Genomic DNA, 22,651 nt, shown 5'->3' with positions numbered 1-22,651 from the left:
ACAGGATTCATCGAACTCCAGAAGCACTCTTGTATACTCTGTACGGAACTCCATTAGTCCCTGGAGATGATGACGCCCTTGCTTTTTTCACAGCTTCCTCTACTTCTTTCTACTAGGTGCACAGTCCTCCATTTGGTATTCTAGTGGATTGATAGGTGGTCTGAAGGAATTGACATAGGCTCTTGCCTTTTTGAATCTGTATGTGTTTCCTCCAAATATCTCTCCAGCTCAAGCTTAGATGATTTTAGTCTGCCATTTTTCTCACTGGTGAATAACTTCTTTACAAATTTGAATGGATCTTTATAAAACTTAGTTCTTACACCCAACTTCTTTTTGTAGCATTTCCATAGGTGCTCAGCTCTGCACAATTTTGCAAGCTTATCTTTTATGACCCTTTGTAACAGATTGAGTCCTCCTTCTGACTTTCTTCTGCTTTTCTCCATTGCTTCCTCAGCTGCCTTCTTTTTCTAACTAAGCGTTCAATCTCCTGCTGCCGTCTAGACTTTCCAGGAATAGTTTGTACTTTTTCCTTCCTTTTTTCAACCCAAACATCTTGCTTCCATATGCATAGATGATGTCCCCAAATTTATTCAGCTTATTTCCAACTGTTCCACTTAACCTTTCCTACGCAAAACAGAAATCTGTGTTTACTGTGTCCCACGCAGTTTTCTCACAAGCTCTTGGCCATTTAACTCCAGGCTTGTGCCCGTTGGGGTTCTTTTCTCTCTTAGGCTGGTTTGTCTGACCAGGTTCGCAAGGATCATTAGGTTCATGACTAGTTGTATCCATGCAAGTCCCCCTCTCGCTTATGACAGTGGTGCTGAAATCCTTTGAACTGTGGTTTGCTTCCTGTCGCTGGATTTAATTTGACTGATTTGACTGACTTTGTAAGAAGTACTGATCAATGCAAGGCCCTTGTCCCTTCTCCCTCAAGCAATTCAATCTCCCTTGATGAATCTTCAAACCCCTGACCGTTGTCGTCTTGCTCCAGCTTGGGCGGGTGTCTCCAGCATCCTGTTTACCTTTGAAAACACAGAGCTGGATACTGCCGACAAGGGTAGCCAAAGCTTGCCAGCCCCAATGGGGTCTCTTTCCTCCTGTCAGCTGTCTCTCCATGCTGTCACAAGGTCTTTCCCTTGTTGCCAGCTGCACTATTCACATCAGTCACTGGACCTATCCAGGAATTACTATTAAAAAAAAAAAATCCTCAATGGTGCTTGATTCCTCATACGTGATTTAATAATTGCTTTTTATGCAGCACATATGAAAATGGTTTAGGATCAGATGGGGGAAGTGAATGAGGCAGAATAAAGAGGCTTCACCTGAGTCAAAAACTAAAGTCTGGAAAACAAAAAGAGCAACAGTAAAACAGTGTGATAGGAATGTTTTATTACTAAGAGGCAATATACCTATAAGGTACTCCTGTTCAAATGGGAAACATTGTTTTATGTACATACCTTATCATTTAAAAGTGCTCTCTGTTGTTATTTATTGTATTGCTTACAGACAATAAAATGCCTGAGTATTTTTTTGTTTAACACCACCATGGTGCTCTATGGGGGAAAGGCTCCTCTGCACACTATCATTATACGCAATTAGAGGCTGATTTGGAGCACATTGTGTTCTACCACCAAACTGTAACTATTGTTTCAACAAAACTACTATTGCATCAGTCTGTTTTCATTAACATCTCATTGCATGAACACAGGCACTGCGGACAGACTGCTCACGTTTGTTGCCTAATTAAATGCAGTGGTAGGTTGTTCTTTATATAATGTATAATTGACCGCACATTTGATGATTTAGAAATAACACATCTCTATGTAAGGAGCCCTGCAGGATCTTTGACATGAAAGGTTTATAGAAATTATTCTGTGTACAAATTTCATCTTGTGTGCAGATACATGTGTACTTACACATAATTACAGTGTTATTCTGAATAGTTACAATGTACTTAATGTGTAACTCTTTTTGCACAATATAACCCTAACCCTATCCCTAACACTTTTGATACAATTGTGTAATTACATATATATTGCAAAGAGATTTACACATTAATTAACTTCACATGTATCTACTAACTACTAGTAATTAGAGAAGCTTAATGTCATGTTGTGAGATGTCGTAGCCAATCAAGTTAAATGGAGGTTTAAAATACAGCTGTCCAACATAACTACATTGACTCATCTAAAGATTATTTTCCAGCAAACAGTACCTAAACCATATATAGAGTCTAAACATGTATAAATCCATTCGTATAAACCATACATTAGAATCTACCTTTCTTTAAATTAAATTAGTGTTAAACAGTAAGTGTTGAGATATCTAGAATCAACTTTTTCATATTCGGTGGTCTGGAGTGAATATTTTTCTTACTGGATCTCAGAATGCTCCATGAACGTTCATGGAGTGCTGTGGTTATTTCACTCATGAGGATAGCTGTAAACAATGCCCTCAACTCCTTCGGGGGCTTGTGGTCTATTTGGCTTTCCTCACTATGGTTTCTGAAACTGATTCAGCTTTCTCATTTGCCATCCTAATATATGTTATACTGCAATGGAGTATTTTCTTTAAAAGCAAATTCACAATTACATGTTGTGTGTTTGTAATAAAATATTGTAAAAGTGCCATTTGTTTTTCCCATGGCACTGCAGGGACACACACATTCTATTGGCATGGCAGTCAAAAGGTTAAATAACATTTGTTATAATATAATACGTATATATTTTCTGAAACAAACCAACCAAAGCCAGTCTTATTTAACTGCTACTCATGAATTGGAGAAAGCCTCAGACTAGTATGTTGTATGATATTGAAGGATTTGCTATGAAACTTCATTATTACACAAAGAGCTGTTCTCATTGATAGAATGATTATTGGTTGCATACATATCCCCAAGCACTGCAGACAGTGTGACAGCAGAAGGACAATAAATCACGATAGTGCTAAGAGGCACCTAACCCAGCTCCAGGAGTAAACAACTATGCAGGGAGCAATATATCTGGCACGCTAAACATGAATTGTCAGATTAAAAAAGGTTTTGGGCCTCATCCAGTTTGAACATTTAAACATACTCAAATCTTATAATGTTTGACCCTCCCAATTATATTAAATGTTCAGCAATACCAGCTTATGTACACAGAGATTTTTGTTTTTTTTATGCAACAAGGCTACAGATATTATACCAGTATTATACCAGTGTTATACACACACTATCCATCCCCTTTCGTTTGTATAGTGTACACATTTTCAAGGTTTATTTCCAGGACACACTCTGACATACTTAAGATGTTTAAAGGCCATGGGGCATTGTTAGTCTGTTACATATGTGGTGATGTCAACATCACATATCAAAACAGTACATGGCTTAAAGGACTTTCAAAGCATGCACTATAATTTTATGCACCATTTTTTGTAAAAAGGATAAACAAATTACTGTGACAGAACTAGCAAACTAAGGTGCATGTAACATAGTAGCTCTTAAATAACCCTGAGTTTTTAGAAGAAAAAGTATGTTTTTATTTAAATATTTCAGAACAAGATAGCCCCTATGAGATTCAAGACCTTGTTTCCAAGGGGTTCCTTAGGTTATTTCAGCAGTTGCTGTACTTACACATACCTTGCAGTAATTCAACAGATCATGCAGGCAACACTGTCATCAACCATGCACCTCCACATAGTTACAAAAGGTACAATATGAACAAAGAAAGGTCTTGAACTCTGCTCCAAGTTAGCCAGGACTGTACCTTTTTCCAACTTATAGGTGGTGAATGCCCTTCTGAGAATGTCCTTTTATTAAATGGTACTAGTAGGTTGTTTCATAAGAACATAAGAAAGTTTACAAACGAGAGGAGGCCATTCGGCCCATCTTGCTCGTTTGGTTGTTAGTAGGTTATTGATCTCAGAATCTCATCAAGCAGCTTCTTGAAGGATGCCAGGATGTCAGCTTGTGGTATTATCTCATAGTTGTAAACAGCGTCTTGGATCTTTATAGGGAGATAGGGTGGAAGGTTAGCTCTTATACATATATAGAAAAGGAGAGGCCATAAATTATCATCTATGTGTCAAGATGATAGTTAAAACTGAATTTGTGATACATCATCCAGTCAGTCGAGAAGACAACTGTTTTGACCAGCGTTTCGGTTTCCTATAAGTTTTACCTTGTGTGTATGGATGTAAAGTATTTATTATTAACACAGTGTTTGCTTGAGTCAATAGCACTCAAATAAACATGATTTATTTCCTTTTTATGGACAGCACAATGCTAATGGCATGAGTCAGAGACTTTTTGGCGGCTCTGGTTTACTTGAGTCATCAGTCACTGGCAGACAGGAATGGCAGAGACCTGAAAAACACCACGTGCATGCTTAGGCACGAAGTAAAGGTGCCGTGGTGACCTAACTCTGGGATGCTCCCTCTGACACTCCTTAGTCCTGTGCGATTTCATACTGGTGTGCAATGATTCATATTCTTGTAAGACTAAGGGTTCAAGGAAGTGCAGTCCATCCGTGGGTGTTGTGGAATTTCACAGTCATTGTTGAGCAGAATGCTAGTTGTTTGTGTTTCCATTCGACATCACGCATTGCTGAAACTGATCATCTTTTGAATGTTTAATACGCTGTCAAAATATATTGAAACATATGGGTTTTTAAACAACTAATCAAATCAATGATTTATCGATGAATCACAGATCTTTAAAACCCCACATAAAACTGTAGTAATGTTAACCTTATATAAAGTCAAGTAAACAAATGTTTCTCCCCAGTTAAATTCCCCAGATTGTGCAGATAAGTTTGTTTTATATGTTAATTAAAATATGTTTTGTGTGCACACATTAATTGTGTGCCAAACCATTTTTATATATATATATATATGTGTGTGTGTGTGTGTGAATTATTTTCAAAGTGAATCCAGTCTTGTAGCTTTGTACTATGTGTGACAGGGAGTAGGCTGAGCATGAATCAGCGACTTTGCACTCTGCAAGTGAGTGTCTTTGCAAAAGAACAGGGTATAGCACAGTGGAATGAATCTACACATACTATAAAGACAATATTATTATTATTTATTTCTCAGCAGACACCCTTATCCAGGGCGACTTACAATTGTTATAAGATATCACATTATACATTATTTCACATTATACAGATATCACATTATTTTTACATACAATTACCCATTTATACAGTTGGGTTTTTACTGGAGCAATCTAGGTAAAGTACCTTGCTCAAGGGTACAACAGCAGTGTCCCCCACTGGGGATTGAACCCACAACCCTCTGGTCAAGAGTCCAGAGCCCTAACCACTACTCCACACTGCTGCTTGTTGCTGATGTAACTACATTAGCTGCTTCAAGGAATTCATTTTCTAAAGTGTTCAGAGCTGTGGTTGATTGAAGTGAATTTGGATAGCGTGTAAACTGGACCAGCTCTAGACATGCAGTCAGTTCTAAGTTGAGCCGTCCAAGGGCCACACGTCCAAGGGCAGTCTGAGCTGTGGCAGTCCGAACGAGGACAGGTAGAGCGAGGACCTTTTCCAAATCTCTCCCAGTGGAGGCCTCATTGCAACTTTTCATATTAGCTGTGTTGTTTTAATTAGGTGATCTACTGTTTGTGATTAGTACCAGGTGAGTGTGGTTAAATTGAATAGAGGTTGATTTGCAATTTGATTGGTTTCCACTCAGTGTTTTGTAGTTGTGTGATCCCATTGAAGTGCATCGAAACTACTGTATTGCTTAAGTATTGTCTTTAGCGCAGTTTAGTATAATAGACAGCTAGCCTATTTGTGCGGCAGCCAACCGAACAGCCTCTCTACCAAAGAGCTGGGAGTCTAGCTGTGGGAGTCCAGCGAGGAGAGACCTGTGAGGAGAGGCTGTTGGAGAAAATCCGAACCTAGCAGCGCTCTGGAAGATGCCAACTACTAGACAGGTCTGTACCCTCCCCCCACCGCTCCTGCTCCCACTACTACTGTACCTATCTGTCTCACCTGTCCTGCTATGACTGTCTCTCACATCCCTGTTATTCTGTTCTCTCACTCCTGTCCTGTATTTTGTTTCTTGCTCTTAATTGTACTGTAATTCTTGTTATGTATTTTTTGCATACGACTGTAAGTTGCCCTGGTTAAGGGCGTCTGCCAAGAAATAAATAATAATAATAATATCAGAACCACTGTGCAGTATTGTCCCCACAAACTTCTCCAGTCATGCGCCTCACCCCTGCCCTGGGGGAACCCTCCTCTCTGAGGAGGAAATTACACACTGCAGCCACCATGCCCTTCAATCACGAGCTGCTTTGAGAGACAAACTGCCAGCGAAGGTGCCTATTAGTGGCCATTGTGAAGTTCCTTTTAATTGTGATGCAGACGCCTGTCCTCTGGAAACATGACTGCATTAAATCATTACAACTCATTTAAACCCTGTTGTACAACAACAAACCTTATAAGAAAACGTTTTTATTGACTAGGGATGAGATAGTGACAGCAATATACAAGGGGGATTGCATCATACCCCACAGCATTACATTTCACTACTGTGTTCATCTGGATCATGAAAGCTTTTTCAGTAGCGTCAGTGTGACACAAACACTTTCTCACGGTTTGATCTGAACATGAACTCCGTCCCCAAACTCATATGCCAAACCCTCTTCTCCTAAGCATGCCTACCCCCCCCCCCTCTTCTCAGACCTATTATTATTGTCCTTGCAACACAGACATTTGCTCCAGCCAATTAAATTTACTGTCAACTAACTAACTTAGATTCAGTACATTCACAAAATACTGTTTAAATCCATTTTGCTTACTTTTTTAGACCATCTGCATAGTTTTAGATGGCCATAAAGTTAATAGTTGATAATTTGTCGTGGAGTAAATAATATTAAATATTTTCATTGTATTCTGAAAATTGTTATAAATAAACAGAGGCTTGAAAAAGTAGGATTCATTTTGAATGTAGAGTACTGGAGATTAGCAGATCCTCCATTCTCGCTGTCAAAGGTTTCTTTTCACCTCAGCCTGTTACTGAACTCTGGAGGTGAGGCCTGGCCTGGCTAGTCTCCGGAGTGCCTAACCAGTTGCGTGACAGATACGTGAAACAACAAACTACAATATACGCAGACAATATTCCCTCCCCTGTGACAGGGAGGACCTTGTCGCTGTTTTGTTTTCTTTATTAAATCCGACGATAGGATTAACATCGCTGGTACCCAAGCGTCGGGTCCTGTTTTGTTATGTAAGTTCTCAGCCAAGATCAGCAACTCACCCTGCACTCTGAGCAACAGTGCCTTTACTCAGAAAGCTGTGGGCCCAAGCCTAAGAATTTTAGATACAGAGCTGTAATTTGAACAAGCATATCTTATTTTAGTAACAAAACAAATCAGTAAGCAGTAAGTGACTCTATTTTACTGTTATTCACCGCAAAAAGAAATGTTGAGGAATACCTCTAAGGAGGCAGTGTGGTCCAGTGGTTAAAGTCCAGGGCTTGTAACCAGAAGGTCACCTGTTCAAAAATCCCACCCCTGCCACTGACTGACTCACTGTGTGACCCTGAGCAAGTCACTTAACCTCCTTGTGCTTCATCCCTCGGATGAGATGTTAAATCAATGTCCTATTGTAAGTGACTCTGCATATAATGCACAATTCACAGCCTACCTCTGTAAAGTGCTTTGCGATGGTTGGTCCACTATGAAAGGCGCTATATAAAATAAAGATATTATTATCTCTCAGTTATGTTGACGTCACTTGATTTTTTATACAAACCTTTCTGTTTATCATGTTTTGCTCTTTCATGACACTCATTATTTTTAGGCTAGTAGTTTTGGTTCCAGTAATAGCAACCTTTTAAGTAAACACACAAAACCACTTCTTCTGTGCCAGAAGTAATGTGCCCCAAGACAACTTGGCTTTAGGCCACATTTAAGACTGAAGAGTTGGTTTAAAGCTTAAATATGGTTGGTCAGTTGTAGCAATGTTAGCCTGGCTTGTGCTACTGTATGCATGTGGCTAAGTGTACAGTTCTGAAACTCAGGAAAGGGCAGTAATAAATTCTGCTCCCAGAATGTACTATAGATGACACTGATATCATGTATTTTTATATGTGTTTGGTGACTACCGCTAATCAAGTTGAGAGTGCATTTCTCACTCACAGTTTGCTGTGTCTGTCATACAAAGTGTGCAAAAGAAAATACACTCAACCAAAACAAACAAAAAAAAAACGCTCAAGCATTTTGGAAAGTAACCAAAAACACTAATTTCATACAGTATATCAAAAACGAAAGCCCCGAAAAAAAACCAATTTACATAAAACTCGAAAATAGCTAAAAATAAACACCGAAAAATACAATTAATAAAACCTGAAAAACAGAAGCCCTAAGTATAAGTCATCAAATCTAAACACAAAGCAGACAAAAAACTGATATTAATGTATCTAATCTGTTTATGTAAATTCTGTTGTGGTTTAAACGTGAGCGGTCATTGTCCCACAGGTAGACACCCTCTAAAAGCTAATGGGACTTTGGAATCTTGAAACAGGTCAGACTGTTGAAAGACATTAACTGTTGTGTCAATTGGGTATTAAATAATTATATTTTGATAGAGTTTAGTTTAGTGCATGGTACATTATGCTTCACCATGCTTTCAAAATAAACCATTCCTAGCTACCTCCAATGTCCTGAAGTTTGTAATGGAAGTGTAGCATACTACCTACAAACACAGTTTTGACCTTAAGTGCGGCGTGCATTCAAAACAACTCACTTCCTGGCTCTCTGTGGCTTGCAAAGGCTGGGAATGACCAAAATCATGTGAAGTAGATGCTCTGTCAGCCTTCCAATAAAGGGTTATGTATCATTCCTGTAGCTAAGTATCATACGATCAGACCACACGCTGAGGTCTGCTGTTTGCTCCCATATGGTTGCTGCTGTTTCCTCTTACTGTGTTTTAGCTAAAAAGAGTAACAACATATTTTCAGTACATTCTCAAAACTATATTGAATTGCAGTCATTTTTCTTTTTTGTAAATTTCCCCTCTGCATAAATAACTGCTTTTTTTATTTTAATAAACCAATCCAACTGAACAGAATTTATTTCTTTGAATACATAAGCATACACAAAAGGAAATGCATATTAACATAAATTATTTTTAAAACAGACACTTTTAAACAGTATCTGAAGTGTTTTAATGGCAGTGTTCCTGAACCCCCTGCAGTGTTTACAAGAAACAACATTACCATTTCTATATTCGGTATTGTCCATATTGCAGCAATTTTTTTCAACATACATTTTTTACTTAATTTTTTTAATTCATATTTTTTTATGCACACATCATAGGTAAATCAATTAGGGAATATTTTTTTTCAACTTTTACTCGGGAACATATTTTTTTTCAACTTTTACTCAGGAACATTCGCCAGGATAAAGATATATTTTTGTTTTCCTCAGCATTGTAGTGTGTCCAATTCATGCTCCCTCCTGCAACAATGCTGGTGCTCTTATTGGAATGAGTGGTGCATTGTGGGGACAGAAAACCAGCATTGTTGCAGGAGGGAACGTGATCTGGATGCACTGTGATCCACTTTATAGCAAATTACAGTAACATGGAATCCCTACCTTTGAAAAAATAGGAGTTAATTAAAGACTAGAGTATACCCTATCAAAATGTGTCCCTAAAATGTTTCTGCAATATGGGCAGAGTAAACCATGAAACTTACAGTGATCTGTTTTAATGATCTAAACAGCTCTAGATCTTAATGAAGCCACTCTAACATTAAAAAAAACACTGTGTTTTTATTGTATGTAGTAATGTTATTAACTGGTTCTATAAATTAACCCCAGTGGAAAATCCCAACTGCATTAACATAGAAGTAGGTCAAAAAACCAAAAGATCAGCAGCAATCAACGAATGAACTGCTGTTATGCTGCATTCTAAAGCCTTGTTTTTTTCACAACCTTCAACTATTAGTAACCAAGTGCCTCTCATTGTTTGTTTAGCCTGTATCTTGCAATAGGATAATCACCCCTAAATCTAATCCACCACAACCTAGAAGCAGGCTTACAGAAAAAACCTTTTCGAGCAATTTATTTACCTTGGTATTAACCTTATCTGCTCCCTCACCTTTTCAAACTGCTCCCACACAAGTGTCTTACAGCCACTTGCTCAAGTTGCTTCATTGCAAGTAGCCACTGAAAGGGCTTATATTGTGGGCTGCTTTCTGTGTAAATGCATTAGAATAATACTGAAATTGTTGAAAGCCGTCCTCATTGTAGTCAAAGGTAGGGTAAATGAGGAAAAGAAGGGGATACAATACAGTGTTCATATGTAAACCAACTGCAAGGGCCAAAATTGATGTAGAAATAAATATGTATTAAAATGCTATAGTTTCCTTCCTATATTATTTAAGAGTTACTGCAGGAGTTTACTCTCAAATAACTGTTTATAAACATTCTCTTAGGCCAAACAGTCATTTTTAAAAAACTCCTTAAAGTTCTGTGAAGAGAACCCTTTTGTTTTTTGGACCACTGTGCAGTATTTTTTAATATGGGTCTGACTTGATGCTGTATATCAGAAACAACTTTATAATTTAAGAATAATAAAACATTTCATAGGATTTATGCACAAATGAAGTCTGATATTTTGTTGTTTCTTTTCGTATCTGGTAGTATGAGATAATCAGAGGTTACTTCTGGCCAAACAATACAGCTTGTAAATGAATAACAATTACAATAGATTATTTCTGTATCGCAGTGTGCTGACTGGATTACCAGAGATGTTGATGTGCTGACTTTGGTCTTTGCTAAATAAACACAGACACAGATATTGACATTTTTGACTTGCATGAATATTTTGATTTGCTTAAGAAACCATGTATAGTACAGTGATAATTCCTAACTAAAGCCGCTTTCACACTGGCATGCTCTACCCGGGTCAGGCCCTACCTGGGCCATGACCTGGTGCCATGCGGGTTAGCTACGCGATTTCACACTGATTTTTGAAGAAGCAGGGTCAACCTGGGTGCAGAAGCAAATACACAACACGCGTAGCAATGCCCTGGAAGCAGCGTGTTATGAACACGCCCATCCAAGCTTCTCTGGATTGAACCATCGACCCATGTTGATTAGAGCAAATGTTTCTTCATCCCTGCTGCAAGCTGGCTCATGGTGTGTCTCAATCACCAAACATATGGCTAATCAGAATAAACAGAAATGTTCCTTGCGGAAGTGAAACCTTCACGCAGGCGTGCCTGTTTGTTACTTCGTCGGCTTACGAACGGTCATCATGCATTTTGTCTCACTTGATCGGTCAAAGCGTGTCGACCCACATCCTGAGGTCAACCGAAGTATGTGGTTTAACACTACATGTGATTGTGACCTTGGTAGCCACAACCCGGGTCGGGACTCAGGTAGGAGCACCAGTGTGAAAGGGGCTTAAGATATACAGGCGGGGTGGGTGGGGTTGTGCAGGGTTTTTTTTTATTATTTTAAAACAATAGATAGTACTACAGAAGGTAAAAGAAAGTTCTCAGTTTGTTTTTCTTGCTTTCTGTTACACTTGCACTTCTTACCTCAGCAGTGTCTTCGGGGTCAAGCAGTATAGTACAAGAGAAACATAGTGAGCTCACGTACACACATGGAAACAGGCAAGTCTTTAATTGTCTAAATGCGTTTACTCATATAAAGGTTTACTGCGGCCTACCATGATAAATGCTTGACCAAGTGTAGTAAAGCAGAGTAAAAGCATAGTGAATAAATGGTAATACATTGTAAATGCATAAGCATGGACACCTGTTCAATAGTAAAAAAAATATATATATATATATGAAGGACAGGCCATTCATTCTAGTACTTGTTCAGGACAGCACCTGTCTAGATGTTGTAGTATATAAAGTAGCCCTGCAAAGAGGTCGTTATCAGTTTTGGCTGAGTCAGGCTTCTACAGTACATATCAGACAAGTCAACATTGCACCAGTGCTTTTATGTACACTATTCACCACTGAAGGTATTATATAATAAACAGAGGCTGAAGTGGGAGCCTGGGAAATGAACATATATGCCAGACTTCAACAAGTAGAGCAACTGGAGGTGTTTTACCCACTCAGACTCTTGTTACACTTTACTACTATTATGATGATGTTATTATGATGAATTATTGTATTATTTTATTGCAATTGGAGTTGCTTGTATCGCATGTTGTGCAGTTGATAATTGTTATTATTGCTTGATGTGGAGTTGTGGAGTTGAGCATAGTAAATAATAGCACTGTTATTTTCCTTATGCGTGTGTACTTTTAAAGGTTCAGCCTCAAAAACAAAGTAGATTTCCAAAAACACATGTACAAGTGCTGGCCTGTTATTGAAACCAGCGTTGATCTGAACTGCAATGTACACTAATCCCGAAACATCTTATTGGAATCTCATAGCATCACTTCTAACCACTGTGGGTTTCTGCAAACCTCTAATAACCATTTCTTTTAAAAAAGGATTAATATCTATACATGTTGTATAGTAGCGTTCTTGGTGTTCACAAGTAACCTCTTTCTCTGTCTAATCTCTACGGGCTGCAGGTGGTTCGATCCGTCAAGTTAGTCCACTTCGCTCTGTACAGCTTAGTAATCACACCCCAAGGGAATTCCCCCGGCGCACTGTAAAGAGTATGCCCCCTACTGGGCAGCAGTGTGGAGTAGTGTGGGCAGCAGTGTGGAGTAGTGGTTAGGGCTCTGGACTCTTGACCAGAGGGTTGTGGGTTCAATCCCCAGTGGGGGACACTGCTGTTGTACCCTTGAGCAAGGTACTTTACCTAGATTGCTCCAGTAAAAACCCAACTGTATAAATGGGTAATTGTATGTAAAAATAAATAAATAATGTGATATCTGTATAATGTGAAATAATGTATAATGTGATATCTTGTAACAATTGTAAGTCGCCCTGGATAAGGGCGTCTGCTAAGAAATAAATAATAATAATAATACTGGAGGTGTAGATATTCAGATTGCTGTAACACTGGGGGTTGCTTTGGGAAACTGATTATTTTCTGCACCAAAAAAAAAAATCTGAAGATCAAAAAATACAAACAGCATTCCTGTGTCGCCAAGTACTGCTATTAACTTTATTGAGAGGTTTGCAGATGGTCCACAAGTTTGCAGATGGTCCAGAAAAGTATAAGCCTGTTTTACTAGGCTTGCAGAACATACACTTAATAGTGCTACCTTTAGAAATACTAAAAAACCTAAAGTGTCCAAACAAACATTTCAGCTTGAAGTTTGTTTAAATGTCTTCAGTGTTGAAAAAAATGGGAAAGGTATATGCTGCTAGTTCTTTATCAAGTTGGACACTTCACAAATAAATTGCCTACTACCCTTTTGGTCAGTGTTCCACATTCCAGTGCGTTGTAAAAGTACACTATGTTGCGTTAAGGAATTCTCTTGGGTTGCAAGGCTTGCTGGTAATTGTAATGCACACCTCTGGTCAAAGTTAGTAATTGACTGGATCAGAGGCTGTGTGAATATTCCACCCATATTTCCATGAATCACAAATGCTAAATAAGCCTAGATTTTCACTAATTATCAGTTATGCATTATTTAGTGCATGTATCACCAAATAGGGATTTGGGGTCTTTTAAATGAGGTGTGATTTGCCCCATTAGGTGTACAGGAGATCCCAGCGCCATAGTAACAGCTTGTTTATGTATAGTTGTACATAAGATAATGTACAATATAGAAGAATAAAGGAAATCCATGGATGAATAGACTCAATATCATGAGCCTGAAGGTTTAAATAGAAAGAAATAGTAGATTGTTACATCATGTGATAAATGACATCACAAGCACAATAGATTTAAATAGAATTAAAAGCCTATAAGTACCTCCACTGTTTGTTTTCAACACACTTTCCCTTGACAAAAGCATATATATATATATATATATATATATATATATATATATATATATATACACTTTTATGTCTAAAAGTTTTTTGCTCAAAAGAGTCAACTTCCCAATCTTTCGGTATATATTACAGTTAGGCAATTATACAGATGTTCCTAGGAGCTAGAGAAAAATCTATTTGCCATTTAAAATGCCTTTTGTTTGCTTGTCCTTGATCTTCTAATAAGGTTGGGTCGCTCCCACCAAACTGTGATTTGAGTGCATTTAATGGGGATGTAGCGAGCAAAATACTTCCATAAATATTGCTTGTCGAGCACTTCCATTCACTATATAGGTCTCAAATAAGCAGTTATGAGAGAAAAAAAAACATTTTCAGTGTAAATAATTATATCTGGTATACTAGGTTAAATTCTGTTTGCAAGACTTCCTGAAAGAGTGCACATTTGCACCATAAAGTAGATTTCCTGGATTTTTTTGTCAGCTAGAACCACTTTGCTAAGAGAATTAAGTCTAGCCCAGGTATTTCTGGCTGGATTGTTGTTCTGTTGTCTTCCTTCCACACCAGACTCTCTGACTTTAGCACCTTTTACAACTGCTTTGATATATATATTTATAATTAAGAGCATTTCGAGACATTGAGCAATGCCCTCCCCACAATTGAGTATTGAATAAATTAAATACAGCACAACTTGGATCGGACGTATGGTCTCAGCAGTCACTAATGCAGAATTTTTTTTTTATTGGGTAAAATGAACATATGCCCCACCAGTCTTTCTGCATTCATTTACTGATAATACATTAACATAGTTTGAGATAGCACTGCACTGGAGAGAGGGATTGCTCATTAAAGTATTTTCCATGTATTGGAAGAGGGGGTTATTAATCTATTCCTGAAAACCTACACATTTTGTGAAAAGGAGTTTGGAAATACAGGGTGATATTTTACTGAGGTTTTTAATGGGCCATATTTATCCATGAGGTTAATAAAAAGCACAAACAATGAATGTCTATGTGAAGCAGAGTGCACTATAGGCTAAATATTAGAAGAGTGTAGTAAACCAGACATGACTGTGGGGCAATGCAGCATTAGGATAAATTAAATAAACAGCACCTTTATTAAAGTCAGATGAGTCAGTGTATTTATTGAATCACATGCTACATTTTTAACCTTTCTCTTTTGTTTTTGTACCTGCAGCTAATCTTTCAGGATTGACCTGCTGATATTGAAATTTGCAAAGACAATGGCTCACCTGTAGGTCTGGTCACATTTCTGAACCTGCTCACAGTAGATATGCACAATCCATTGTCTAAGCTTTTGTGTTTCAATGTATTCATTGCAGAACATTAACCCTCTGTGTTTGCCAGTGCTGTGTTTAGTCTGTGTGAGTTTAGAATGCATTTTTCACATGTTAAGCAAGCAAGTAGTTTCAAATGACATTTGAACAGAGTTATGCCTTATCTTTTTATGATATTTGCAACCGTTGCTCAAATAACTGAGTTTCATTGATTTTTAAAAAAATAAAATATAACCTGGGAAATGGTTCTGAAGGGTTTGTGCTTTCCAACATGAACTAATAAATCAGATTAACAAATACACCTATTAAATGTCCTATTCAGAGATTCAATGTAAAAATAACAATTGGGAATTGCTTATACAGTGGTGGCCATAAGCACTGGCACCCTCAACTCTATTGAGAAGTTTTAAAAAAATTTGAGAAGAGTGACAAAAGATGTCTCCCAGAATTGTGCAAGAGCTATAGGCTATGACAAGCTGTGATGAATCCATATACAGTAATCTGTCACATATAGGACTGCGGTGGGACCAGAGTAAGGGTAGATATGTAAAAAGTCGGATGAATGAATCCTGTTTTAAATACCATTATACACAGCTGTAACAATTACTATATTCACACAATTATTGTTTTGAGATTGAGCTTTTATTAGGGAGCTCCCCTAAAGCTCTTGTTTAGAAAGAAACAGGATATTAATGCTTGTGACAGGGTAGCCGTCTGCCGTGTGGGTGCGTGCATTCGCTGCTGAGTGACAGGCAGGAGATCGAGACGGGTGTGGAAGTTGATACGCCCTGAACAGCTCACGTGACACTACCAGCAATGGCAGTGCACTGATCACATAAAACATAGTGTAAGAAAATTTTGGTAGGATCTAAAATATTTGAACTAATCTTCTCTGTTCAATAATAAACTAACGTTGCTGAGAGGTTGATCATGGCGGATAAGTGGCTAGGGTGTATATGTGACGGGCGGATACGCGACGGATTACTGTAGGTCGTATCAAATAAAGATACACCGAATAGGCCAGTATTATTTATCAAGATTTATCCTGACTAATAAATTATTTAATTAACTAGTAAAAGCACAATAAGACTTCTAAATATAAATCGGAATCACTGCATATCATGGGAGCTAATTGTTTTTTTGGAGCATAGGGTGAAACTGAACCAACAAAGAAGAGAATGCAAGTGACTGTAAATATCCTGAGAATTGGGTCCCTGAGTGGTGTGCAGGGAGAGTCGTACAATCAAGGGAGCCCAGGTTCATTTGTCGATCTTCGCTGAGGATTTCACATGGAGCGTTAGATTGACTCTGGCGCGTTAGGGAGTCAGCATCTTCAAGGACTGAGTCACCTCACCGCTCTACAGCACACCCTACTGGCCAGACACCCGGTGAGCTCAAGAAGACACCTGTTGGGTTGTACTTTGTTCTTCAGAGGCTGGCAGCTCCTTGGCATCTGCTCTTTGAGCTCCTGGGTGTGAAGAGATAAGTGGCTTGGCTGTGGATTGGAGGACCTCTGACCCTGCATTCTCCTGAGCTGTGTTTGTAGAATTGCAGTGCTAAGATAATTGGGCAATAGATGCTATTTATAGTACAGGTTAGTGCGTTATAGAGGCGTACATGTTTATACTGCACTCTTTATTTGTTTCCCCCAGGCATAAATGATAAGTTCATTCACAGCTTGTGATATGCGGAGTCAAACTAAATATTGAACTTTATAAAATGTACTATGTGAAGTATGCTTTTGCATTATAGAGATATACAATCAATAGACAAAGTATGCTTATACTATTTAGTACCATTATAAAAGGAACAGCTGTCTGAAAGTCTTTTAACTCAGACTAATGACTTCCCATGATTTTAAAAAAAAATTACGCTGTCCCACTATCATGTTTGATTTTACTCTAATGTATGATTCCTGTGTTAATTTTTATTTAAAAATATTGTTGCCCTGTTGTGATCCTTGTTGGGCATTTGAACATAGTAGACTCTATTAATCAGAAGTATCTGCTGATCTTGTCTGTCATTTAAGGATTAAAGGATTCGCTACCCATGTTCTTGGGTGTGAAGCTGGGATTTAAAAACATTATTGAAAATAACCATGTACTGTATAATGTTCTAAGCCATAAAATCTGAGAATGTTTACAATGTAATTAACATGGCTAATATCCAATGTTTAACCCTGGATCTCTCAGACAGACAATGACTAATTGGACATACTGTAGGAAGCACGGCTAACAATATTACAGGTAACTATGTTATCATAATAGCTGGGAGTAAATCCCCATCTTTTTCAATCCATAATTATAAAATAATTATTGACTCACAAAGATGTGTACTGTATTATGTATCTTAAAATAGTTACATACATTTTCTCTGCCATGAACATCCATTCATTATATAGGTCTCAAATGTCCAGTTTTGAAAGAAATACATGTTTTAGCAAACATGTATTTTCACCTGGAGGGTAAATTGTCCCCCTTCACTGACTTCTTTCCTGTCAATAACCAATCAGCTGCTTCCCCTATTGACTGACACACTTTCAGCCAGTAATATGCTTCGACCCAGAAGACACTGCTGGGGTGAAATTAACAAGGAAGTAAAGCAGTAATATACTTCCTGGAAGGCCAGGCAAGCAAACTGTGCACTTCCTTTAACATCGTGTAGTACTATTTTAAAATGAAAATGCATATTTGCTAAAACGTGTTTCTTTAAAAACTGAACATATGAGACCAATGTAGCCAATGGAAATGCAGCATAAGCACGATTCGTGGAATTATTTTGTTAGCTCTAATTACTTTAAATCCTGTTTTATTTTATATTGCGTTATTTTATAATTGCCAGGAACACTGCTGGGAAGGTATGTCATTGCCTTTTAAAAAAAAGAAACATGAGGATTAAACCAAAGTCGTTTATTTGCAGAGCCACATTACCTCAGGCAGATTGAACTGTTTTTAACAATGGAAATATCGTGGTTTAAAACTATACCTTGTAGGCCTGTCTGACTGCTTTATTTGGGACCACTTCCTCCTAATGTTAGGTTGGCCTGCCTTTTTTCAGAATGGTGGCCAGTGGTTGTCGTGTGGGATTGTAACCTGTTTCTCCAGGAGTGTGGGGGGCAGCAGGCTAAAACAGTAGTAGGCAGAGGATGACACAAATGACTGTTTTCCCGTATACCGCAGTGAATGTCAACAATCCAACAAACTGGATCCCTGACCATACAACTCAGCATTATGCAAAAATGATAGATGTCTACATTGATTCTGTAGACATCCAGCAATCTTTCTCCTGTCTTCAGTGGAAGACTTCTAGTTGAAACGTTTGTCATGACATTTTTTAAGTTTCTTTCAGTATTTCTAAATTATAGTTATGGGTGACATTCACCAGTGCTTTCAAGTTCATCCTATTGATGATCTTTAGGATTGAGATGCAGGGACTGTGCTGATCAAGGAAGATGATTGAAGTCTGCATCATCCTCAACCCATTCATGGACAATACTAGCTCAGTGCCTTGTACTGTTGTCAGCTCAGTAGCCAGTAATCTAAGAAACTACAAAATGGTAAGGTGATGCAAAACCTTTGGCCATATCCATGAACCAAATGATTTTGCTTCTGAAAACAATTAGAAGACCTTGTGTTCCCCCCTCCTGTATATGGAAGACAATCACAGAGAATAACAGAGAGTCGCAGAGAGCCAACATAAGAGTTGAGTGGAGACCCAAAACAATGATCCTAGAGTTGAAAGTTAGGTTAACAGTAACATTTGGCAGGGGTAGTTGGGCGGGGGATCCTCATAACTGTGGCTGGCTTTGTGCAAATTCCTCTTTAAACTCAGAGGCCTTCTAAAGGGTCCATTTCTACAGAGGATAGCTTTTTTCATGTTTAACACTCAATATTTATGTTCTCGAGTGAGGAAACTGGGAAGGAGCCCAAAACATTGAAAATTGGACACTGTCAATCAACCACAGAATGTTTTCCAACCAGGGAATTTGTGGCATAAAAGAAGTCACCCATCCCTAGCCAGGGTTTAAATATTTAATAATTCCTTTCTTAATTGTCGTATAAAAATAAACAGCACAGTGGTGGGGTCATATGTTTTATATCTGTTGTTTCCATTTAATTACACAAAGGAGATTCAGTATTACTATGTACACTGGTGAAGTGAGAGAATCCCTTTGCTAAAAGCTTGAAAGAAATGCTTCAGTGAAGATTTGTCAAGCGCTAAAACATTTGCAACATGGCGTGGGGAATCAATTAAAAACAAAATATGATTTCTCAATTGTGTACTCAATTTGATTTACCATAAATATGGTATGTAGTCTCTCGCTAATTCAAACCTTGTCATAATGAAATGCATGAAGATGACAGTTGCAGAAATCAAACTTCAATGACAGTATAAAAACATGTACAGCTGTCCCAGTATGTTTATTACTGAAACAAAGAATACAACAAAGGCTGTACAAGGCATTTTTAGTATGGCAGAGATTACAAACAGTCACTAATCTGAATAACAAATCACTAATCTTAACAGTACTGTACCTTACAAATGGATGACGTATCAGGAGTGTGTTTAATGTGTCCTCCTATTGAAATGACAGGGTTCTATAAGATGGGAATTTTGCCTCAAAGTCACAGCCAAAAAATAAACATTTACTGTGGAAGTTGTTTCAACTTTAATGGAACTACCATAGGGTACATTTGCAGAACTATGAACTACATTTTTTAACATGTGTACTATTAGCAAAATTGCACATGTGGGTCTACGTAAGATTTGCTACACAAGGGAAAAATAAGTTTATTTCTGCAAATATACCCAATAGTCGTTCCATTAAAGACAACTTCCATAGTAAATATTGAATTTCACTTGAATGGCAAAATTCCCCTCTTTAGACCCATGCCCTATGATCAAATCGTGCCATTTCAAAGGGAAATATGGCTCAGCTGAATTTTTTGATTGAATCCATTCTTAAAATTAGCTTGTCCATTGTGACCTACTGCAAGTATTATATTATGACCACCGACGCTGTGAGAGTTATTTGGTGAACAAAATCCTTGTTTGAACAAATAAATATTGAAAATAAATGTGGTTCTTTTAACCAAGTATGACCACAAGTTGAATTATCATATATATATATATATATATATATATATATATATATATATATATATATATATATATATATATATACAGTATATACAGTACTGTGAAAAAGTTTTAGGCAGGTGTGAAAAAATGCTGTAAAGTAAGAATGCTTTCAAAAATAGACATGTTAATAGATTATATTTATCAATTAACTAAATGCAAAGTGAGTGAACAGAAGAAAAATCTAAATCAAATCCATATTTGGTGTGACCACCCTTTGCCTTCAAAACAGCATCAATTCTTCTAGGTACACTTGCACAAAGTCAGGGATTTTGTAGGCATATAGTCAGGTGTATGATTAAACAATTATACCAAACAGGTGCTAATGATCATCAATTCAATATGTAAGTTGAAACACAATCATTAACTGAAACAGAAACAGCTGTGTAGGAGGAATAAAACTGGGTGAGGAACAGCCAAACTCAGCTAACAAGGTGAGGTTGCTGAAGACAGTTTACTGTCATAGACCATGGCAAGACTGAGCACAGCAACAAGACACAAGGTAGTTATACTGCATCAGCAAGGTCTCTCCCAGGCAGAAATTTCAAGGCAGACAGGGGTTTCCAGATGTGCTGTCCAAGCTCTTTTGAGAAGCACAAAGAAACGGGCAACGTTGAGGACTGTAGATGCAGTGGTCGGCCAAGGAAACTTACTGCAGCAGATGAAAGACACATCATGCTTACTTCCCTTCGCAATCGGAAGATGTCCAGCAGTGCCATCAGCTCAGAATTGGCAGAAAACAGTGGGACCCTGGTACACCCATCTACTGTCCGGAGAAGTCTGGTCAGAAGTGGCCTTCATGGAAGACTCGCGGCCAAAAAGCCATACCTCCGATGTTTGGGCCAATCTACCTGCCGAGTTCCTTCAAAAACTGTGTGCAAGTGTACCTAGAAGAATTGATGCTGTTTTGAAGGCAAAGGGTGGTCACACCAAATATTGATTTGATGTAGATTTTTCTTCTGTTCACTCACTTTGCATTTTGTTATGATAAATATAAACTATTAACATGTCTATTTTTGAAAGTATTCTTACTTTACAGCATTTTTTCACACCTGCCTAAAACTTTTGCACAGTACTGTGTATATATATATATATATATATATATATATATATATATATATATATATATATATATACACATACATACATATATATATATTCTGCCATGGCTCGTTTGTGTATGGAAAAATCCTTGGATCACACACTGTAACTGTGGTAGGTTAAGCCAAGCCCATAACTTCTCTATGGGAACCAGGCCCTCTGTGTTTAACTGTTGTTTGGAATACTCACAGAAAGAGAGTGAACTAAGCTTTGGCTCACAATTTATTTGGAAGTCATTCAAGCACCCCCTTAATACAGAGTTTTCAAATATTTTACATGTCAACAATAGAATAATACTGATTAAGCAACATTTGCGAAGGACATTTACAAATATTTTAACATGTTTAATGATAACTGCAAAGAAAACATTCATAGTCATAAGCATGCTGTCTCTTGAGATGCCTTCGATTTCTTAATTTTTTTTTTCCTTGATAGTGCTTGCCAGGAGCTAAAACACACTTGGGCTCTTCCTGTCCTAAAGCAACACCATCAATCATATCTAATGGACATGCTAAAATATATATTTTTTATCCCAAAAAACACAATACTAGCATTTTTGAAAACCTTTAAATACTTCCTCAAGTAATCATGCTAGTAGGACCATGATAGAATAATGGTACAGTAAAATGTATGAAATGTTTTGGCTACAGCTGGTTTCCAAGGCTGCCTGACAGTATCATACCAGCCATCAAGGAAACGGTAGTAAACTCTCCGAAAGCTGAATGAGTTGAGTAATATAAAGTGTGTTCTACAAATGGAGCCTGGCTCTTTTGACACAGCGCGCTGGTTGCTGAACCTCAGTCATGTTATTTACCCTAACGTTCCAGTGGTTCCGGCTTGTTACTTTGGGGCCTTTCCTGCTGGAAGAGTCCATATATAGTATAGACCAGAGGTGGGCAAAGTTTCAGTCCAAGCCATTGCTCAAACCATGTTCTAAATGGTTTAATTGGTTCAATTGTAACAACCATGATTGGTCCCCCCAATTCTGTACCACATTTCTACCGCCTGGGAAGGTTATTTCCTTTCCTAATGTTATATATGTAACTCCTAGCTGGGGGGTTGCTGAGAATAAGCCTGTACAGGGTCTGTTGTGTTATTACCTGTTGTGTATATAGAATATTCATTTTGCTTGTCTCTCATCTGCTTGCTTTAAGGAGTGAAGCCGGCTGTATATCCTAGAGCAGCATTGAAAAGAATGACCTTTAAATGTTCAAGCTTGTCTCTTACAACAGAACAACATCTTCCATTTCTGTG

General features: G+C 37.9%; 1 long non-coding RNA gene across 1 annotated transcript; it reads left to right on the top strand.

The window, feature by feature from the left end:
- The first annotated feature begins 11,135 nt into the window (after positions 1–11,135).
- Positions 11,136–17,484, top strand: LOC131698906 (uncharacterized). The gene is made up of 2 exons (XR_009307900.1): positions 11,136–11,382; positions 15,058–17,484. It is a non-coding gene; the product is annotated as an uncharacterized LOC131698906 (long non-coding RNA).
- The last annotated feature ends 5,167 nt before the right edge of the window (positions 17,485–22,651 follow it).

This window comes from Acipenser ruthenus, chromosome 20 (assembly GCF_902713425.1).
Source record: "Acipenser ruthenus chromosome 20, fAciRut3.2 maternal haplotype, whole genome shotgun sequence".
Lineage (NCBI taxonomy): Eukaryota > Metazoa > Chordata > Actinopteri > Acipenseriformes > Acipenseridae > Acipenser > Acipenser ruthenus.
Note: the sequence above shows the minus strand (reverse complement) of the source record. Positions and strands in the feature narration are given on the sequence as shown.